The 7,365-nt window shown below is 38.8% G+C and overlaps 1 long non-coding RNA gene across 1 annotated transcript in view; it reads left to right on the forward strand.

Annotated features, from left to right (window-relative positions):
• Window positions 1-6,343, forward strand: part of LOC142468809 (uncharacterized) — a 109,985-nt gene extending 103,642 nt beyond the window's left edge. Inside the window, exons 3-4 of the long non-coding RNA XR_012788874.1 lie at window positions 1,774-1,934; window positions 6,172-6,343. This is a non-coding gene — a long non-coding RNA (uncharacterized LOC142468809). The remainder of the gene's footprint in view (window positions 1-1,773; window positions 1,935-6,171) is intronic.
• Window positions 6,344-7,365: the final 1,022 nt, after the last annotated feature.

Below are 7,365 nucleotides of genomic sequence, written 5' to 3' on the forward strand. Positions count from 1 at the left end.
GATTGTGGGGGGGGACACTGTTACACACACATTACATTTTGTATACTGATTTATTTTTATATATTAGTATTTGGTCATTCGATGTGTGTTTATTGATTTTTTTTTGTGTGTGTTTGTACTACGAGTTGTTTTGCCTTCCTGGGGCAATCAGATTCCTGAAGACTTCGGATGCCTTGCGGGAGGTTGACGTTCACCGATCTTGTGACATCATAAGCATGATGAGGCAGATGGACATCCCCGCTGTCGTACAGTAACTCTCTCGGCACCATCATGGGACAGAGAGGTGAGGAGGGGTTGATGGAATTTAAAAGGATGCTTGGCGCCCATATTAGTTATACTTCTCTAATGAAGCTGGGAGCAAAGAATGTAGAATTTAACTATGTTACTGCAATAAATCTATATCTCTTCTTTGTATTTTTTTGTATTATTCTCATGAAAAATAACATAAATTCCTGTTTTAGGTAAAATCACACTACGAGTCCTGTGTTAACAGAGCTTTGTGGGACTCGCCCTAAAAAGCAAGAATACATAAAGTGAAGGCCCCATATGGGGACAACTATGATAGTGTAGGAGTTAAGGGCCCTAGAGGTTAAACTGTATGGGCTCACATAGTTACTCCTCTCCTTATGTGATGCAGGGTGACTTATAGAAAGGATAGCCACTCCCCAGTAGGTCTTGTTACCAGTGGTGTCACAGTTGAAAGATGGGAGGGTATATATAGAACCCTCCAGTGTTCTAGAAACGGGTTCCTTGGGAGTAGCAGTGGAGAGGGCCTCACTGTAAATTATGTAAATATGTTCAAGTGTACAGTTATGTGTTGTAAGGATGTCCTGTACCCTGTTTTGTTTTCAGTTAAGGAATGTGCCGAGATACAGTTAGATAGTAATGAATAGAGATTGTAGTCTGACTAGGTGAGGAGCAGGCAAGCATTCAGCAGGGAATTCTCAAAGTTGAAACTCCGGAGCATAGTTTGATCGGGCCCACCAGAGGTTTTCTAGTGAAGCCCTGATTCCACATATATGCACGAGGTACACAGAGAGACTGGATACTGATCCCTGAAGATAGAGTGCATTTCCACAACTGGTCCTCAGTAAACTCCCCACCTTATATAGAGAAAGAATTCCATCCACAGTAAAGGGATACTGAAACTCGAGAATAAATTGTGTCCCCCAACCAGGGTCGACCAGATACAGGGCATTGATGAAGCTATAGAAGAGATTGCCAATCTAACATTGCTAGAGGACACAAGCACCTCCCCAGCATATGCGTGGGAGCTACCAAGGGGGGTGAATCCTAAGAAGCCTTAGAACCTCCCTAGTGTAGGACCGAGAGCTACCAAAAGAAGACGCGCAGAGTAACTATATTGTTTGACAGCATTTAATGTCTATGTGAAGCGTGCCATTGTATGTGGAGCCTTATAAACAGATGTCAATAAAGCTCTTTGTTTGTACCATAAAATTTATTGGCTCCTATCGTTATTCTATCTGCCCAGCCAGCATAGATCCGGCACCATGAAAAGGTACTGTATGAGACACTGAGCACAGCCATGGAAATAGTCTAACTGTTTCTAAACTCCTTAAGAGCCGGGCAAGGATGGTTACAAAAGTAATTCAGTTAAATGTTATGTTCCTGATCATCAGGATTCCAAAAGTTTAAAATCAAAATTCATTTAATGTGACCGCTATCGGTTTGTATTTTCATTTGTATCTGCTTATGAAGTTCAGCTACAGAAAAAGACAGCAAATACCATTGTTTTTTAATTTCCCTGAACAGGGAGAACAGGACATAGACAGAACTCTGCAGAAATATTTGGTGTGGCGCCAACAGCACCAGGGAAATAGTAAGTTCCCTACAAGGACCCGTGCCCTCGAGGTTACTGCAAAAAGGGTTTGTGATCTATTCACGAGTCCTTAAATATTGGACCGTAATTTAAGGTAAGACCATTTTGGAGCTTTGTAAAGAAAGAGAGACCTCTCTCAGACTAGAGATATAAAAGATCAGCTGTGTACTACCAGGGAGATAGACAAGTACTGTATGAAAGCAGAATACTGTGAGGTGTGCCATGGTGGCTTACCCCACACACAGATATCCCTATAGTTTCATCCAAAGCGGGTAAAATGTTACCAGACGCTAACAGACACGGAAAACCCAAAATAGTCTGTAATTAACCACAGAAGTGTGTATCATAAGTATGGATACAGACCACTGTTCAAAACCCCAGCAAAGGGTAAATGGTAGTGGATACCCTTGTGCGATGTACTTAGTTTAGCAATTTGTAACATCTATGTAAATGCTGGTGAGAATATCAGAGTGCTGAGTATACTCTTGGGCAAAGTGTTGTCGGAGATCAGATCTCTCACTGTGGTCCTGAGTTGGTTTATGCATATAACAGTAGGGTATATTGTAACCGAGACTGTGAGTGGTTTGTGATTGTGTTGCTCATTAATAGCTGAGCTCTATTTTGATCTGCCAAAGTGCCACTAAAGCTTTAAGTATGTCTGTTCAGTGAGCGCTAGTTCATGTGGTTTAGTCAAATTAGCCCTCTAGTATAGTTTATGGGCTTGTGCTGAAAGAAACGAGAAGTGGTGTGTATTATACATAGCAAGACTGGCATAAGTATGCTGCTTATCGAGTGCTTTCTGCAAGTTGAGAAATCTACATATCGTGTTCAATATTACACCAGGACACCAGAGCATACTCACATTGAGTACTCTGATCTTGGTATGTACACTGTATATCATTTGTTTTCTTCTCCAGCCCAGTAACAAGCCGATAAGACTCCATTAGAGGGCTAGGTTACCTTCACTGCAGAAAATAAGAATTTTGGGAGCTACTGTATAAGGAAGCAAAATAGAGCTCTGTAGCCAGCATACAAGTTAAGAATATACCTATGCTATTGTGTACATAGAACAGTACATAGTACTTGTTCACTATTTACAATATGCCATATAAGATCTGTTCGAATGAACTACATCACTAATGTCTGATCACGATCTCCATATACAATCAGAAATCAATATACAGTTTCAATATTGAACTAGCCGTCAGTAGTTCTGAAAATCTGGGGCGGCTTTAGCCGTGCTAAACAAAGCACCGTGATCAGTGATTCAAAATACTTACTTACAAGCGCCCTCAGCAACTTGCAGAAAGCACTCGATAAGCAGCATATTTATGCCGGTCTTGCTATGTATAATATACACCACTTCTCGTTTCTTTCAGCACAAGCCCTTAAACTATACTAGAGGGCTAATTTGCCTTTGCCACCATAAACTAACGCTCACTGAACAGACATACTTAAAGCTTTAGTGGCACTTTGGCAGATCAAAATAGAGCTCAGTTATTAATGAGCAACACAATCACAAACCACTCACAGTCTCGGTTACAATATACCTACTGTTATATGCATAAACCAACTCAGGACCACAGTGAGAGATCTGTATACTCTCCGACAACACTTTGCTCAAGAGTATACTCAGCACTCTGATATTCTCACCAGCAATTAGATCACTATACATACAGTTGATGTTACAAATTGCTAAACTAAGTACATCGCACTAGGCTATCCACTACCATTTACCCTATGCTGTGGTTTTGAAGAGTGATCTGTATCCATACTTACGATACACACTTCTGTGGTTAATTACAGACTATTCCGTTTTTTCCGTGTCTGTTAGCGTCTGGTAACATTTTACCCGCTTTGGATTAAAGTATTGATACATCTACTGAGGGTTTTACTACTCATAGTGTTTACGTATGCATCAATAGAATGGGATTTAAACATACAAAGTAACATTCCTATTTAATTGTAGCAAAATATGCATATGAACATCTAAATAAATAGTGGTTTAAGTGACTATTTCAGATTCAATGTGCCTCAGGACTTACAAAAGTGAGTGACAAGACTGTGATTTCTACATATTATTAGGGGAGCTTGAGTAGACTTACTGTACACTCATTATTAACCGCTACGGGCTGTTAAGCCTAAGACACTTTAAGGATAATGTGCCTTGCACAACATTTAATAGTGTGTATATATGACTTAACTGATATGAGTGCATTCATCCGTACACATGTCGTTTAGTGGTGAAGCAACTATATACACTTATATTGTGACATTATTAGTGGTTATCTTATTCTCATCCTTATGAGAAATTTTATGAACTTTATTTCATCAATTCTCACTATTAAATAGGTTGCGATTGATGTGTTTTTTCTCGCTGTGTAATGTAGGTGTTTAGTTTTACTATCTTTGAGAAATATTTACACTAGACTGCTGGCACCACCATAGGGATATATGTCTGTGGGGCAGGCCACCTTGCCACACCTCACAGTATTCTGTTTTCCTTTTGGACCTTTACTTTAAAAATGACAAACATTGGCCAGTACATCCTTTTCTCGTCCACACCCTGCATCCTGGCTGCTTTTTGATTTGGTTACCAGAGAGAGCGTTTTCATGCAGTAGAACTAATAATGTGTTAAGAGCTTTCTGTTGCACGCATATGCATATATTATTGACCAATGAGGTTTTGAAATATCTGCACGCACCCTCTACATCTGTGAAGAACTCTTTTGTGTGTCCATTAAACTGTATCACATCAATCATGACAATTCATTTGTTCAGCTTCTTCAGATGTATCAATATCGAAGGAAGTAATACGGAGAACTAATGGAAGCATCTCAACAAATCTTTCTAGAAATGTGCCCCAAGCCTTGGGTGTCTGTTTCAATTTCGTGTGTGTAGAATATTTTAACAATAGTTACATACAGTAGAGGCAACGTTTATTCTAACATTTGCTGTAAACTAGCCGGGTTACATTCTGGGTATGTGCTGGGTGTGTGCTGGGTGTGTGCTGGGTGTGTGCTGGGTGTGTGCAGGGTATGTGCTGGGTATGTGCTGGGTATGTTCTGGGCTAGTTTGAGGCACGTTTAAGGCATTTCTGCATTGACTAACGACCCATAGGATTAACACAGCAGGGATCCCTGGCAGTCCAATTCAGTTTGAATGGGACTGCCAGGGACCCCCGCTGTTAATCTGATAGGCCATTAATCAATGCAGAAATGCTGGGGCTAGTTTAAGGAAAGTTTCAGGCATGTATTCAGAATGTACCTGGGTGTTTCCTGGGTTTTTTGGGGAATTGCCACTGGTTTTTGTTCGAATAAGAGTTACCTCTACTGTACATAGTTACATACACACTAGTTACATCGTTACATACATAGTTACATAGTTACATAGTACTGTAGGTGAGGATGAAAAAAGACTCATCAAGTTCAACCTGTGTTAAATTTCTACAATGGATACTCATCCTATATTTTTGTTTACAGTATATTGATCCAGAGGAAGGCAAACAAAAAAAAATAGTGAAACATTATCAAATGACGTCTCAAAGGGGGAAAAATAAACTCCTTTCTGACTTCAGTAATTGCTATCAGATTTCTCCCTGATCAACATCCTTCCTACTGTATGTTTATTAATTTGGAATATCCCTATATACCTTTCCTTTTTTTTTTTTTAATAACATTGCTTGACCTGAGAACAAGAGATGACTCTCAAACTTGTCTTATAATATCAATTGTTAGTTCAAATAATATCACCTAATACTGAAGTACTAATTTACTTTGCACTTTCTAAAAACAAAAATGGTATAACCTTTGCTTACAGATATCTATTGTATCTTCTGTCACAGTCTCCATGGGTAATGAATTATATACATGAACTGCTATTACTGTAAAGGAACCTTTCCTTTGTTGCTGGTGAAATCTCCCTTTCTCCAACCTTAAAGGATGCCCCCGAGTCCTTTGTACTGCCCTTGGGATGAATAGGTTTTTTGAAAGCTCCTTGTACTGTCCCCGAATATATTTCTATATAGATATCATATCCCCTCTTAGACGCCTCTTTTCTATGTAAATATTTTTTTTAATGTAAATAAATCTAATTTAGCTAGACTGTCCTCATAAGTTAGATTGTCCATCCCCTTTATTAATTTGGTGACTCTTCTCTGCACTCTTTCTAGTTCCATATGCATTTTTTATGTTGTGGTGCTCAAAACTGTGCTCCATATTCAAAGTGTAATGTTACTAATGCTTTACGCAGTGACATAATTATGCTTTCTTCCCTTCCATCCATACCCCATTTCCAATTTATTCTAGATAATATCTTATTTACCTTTGCAGCTACTGTCTGACATTGACAACTATTGCTAAGCCTGCTGTCTACAAGCACTCCTAAATACTGCTCCATCAAGGATTCCTCTAATTTTGTCCCATTTAATTTGTAAGTCGCCTGTTTATTCTTGCTTCCCGAATGCATAATATTACTGTATCTGTATTAAACCTCATCTGCATTACCCTGCCCAAGTTTTCTGTTTATTTATTTATTTATAAAATATTTTACCAGGAAGTAATACATTGAGAGTTACCTCTCGTTTTCAAGTATGTCCTGGGCACAGTCTTTATGTAGAGAAATTATATCCTGCTCGGATTTTACTACCTTACATAATTCACTGCCATCAGCAGAGACAGATACTTTGCTCTCTATGCCAATCTCAAGGTTATTAATAAACAAGTTAAAAAACAATGGCCCCAGTACTGATCCTTGTGGTACTCGATTCCCAAATTTAGCCCAACCTGAAAAGTTACATTTATTACATCTCTCCGTTGTCTGTCCTTCAACCAGTTTTCAATCCAAGTGCAAATATTTCTACCCAGGCTAATTTACTTTATTTTGTACACTAACCTCTTGTGTGGCAACTTATCAAAAGTTTTTGAAAAATCTAAGTAAACCACATCAACAGCATTGTATACACACCTCCTCAAAGAAACTAATAAGGTTAGTTTGGCATGACCTATCTCTCATTAATCTATGCAGACTATTACTAAATTTGTTATCTATTAGGTATTACTGAATATTATCCCGTACTAATCCTTCAAGTAGCTTCCCCCTTATTTATGTTAGGCTCCAGGTCTGTAATTCCCCAGTTTTGATCTAGCTCCTTGTTTTAAAGATAGGCACCATGTCTGCTTTACACCAATCTATTTATTACCCCGCCTTCTCCATTTTTCCAATAATTTGCCTGCCCATCTCATACTGGAAAGGTCCAGTATTCTATTTTCTAATCTTCAAAACAAAACAGATTACCAGCGCTCAACCAATAGTCCTTAATAATTCAAGACGAAGAGGGTCTAGTGTTGTAGTCTTCAAAGAGCTTGGTTCCTCAGCCCTTCAAGGTTCTGCCAGGGAACCTCCCAATATGTGTACAAACGAAAAGAAGACAAACACAGAGCTCTTTAAGTAAGTTTGAAAGGTAAATGTATTAGGCCACAAGCCCCTATTCTTACTTAAAGTAAGGTTATTGAAGTGCAGCATCA

The sequence above is a fragment of the Ascaphus truei genome, chromosome 1 (assembly GCF_040206685.1).
Source record: "Ascaphus truei isolate aAscTru1 chromosome 1, aAscTru1.hap1, whole genome shotgun sequence".
NCBI lineage: Eukaryota > Metazoa > Chordata > Amphibia > Anura > Ascaphidae > Ascaphus > Ascaphus truei.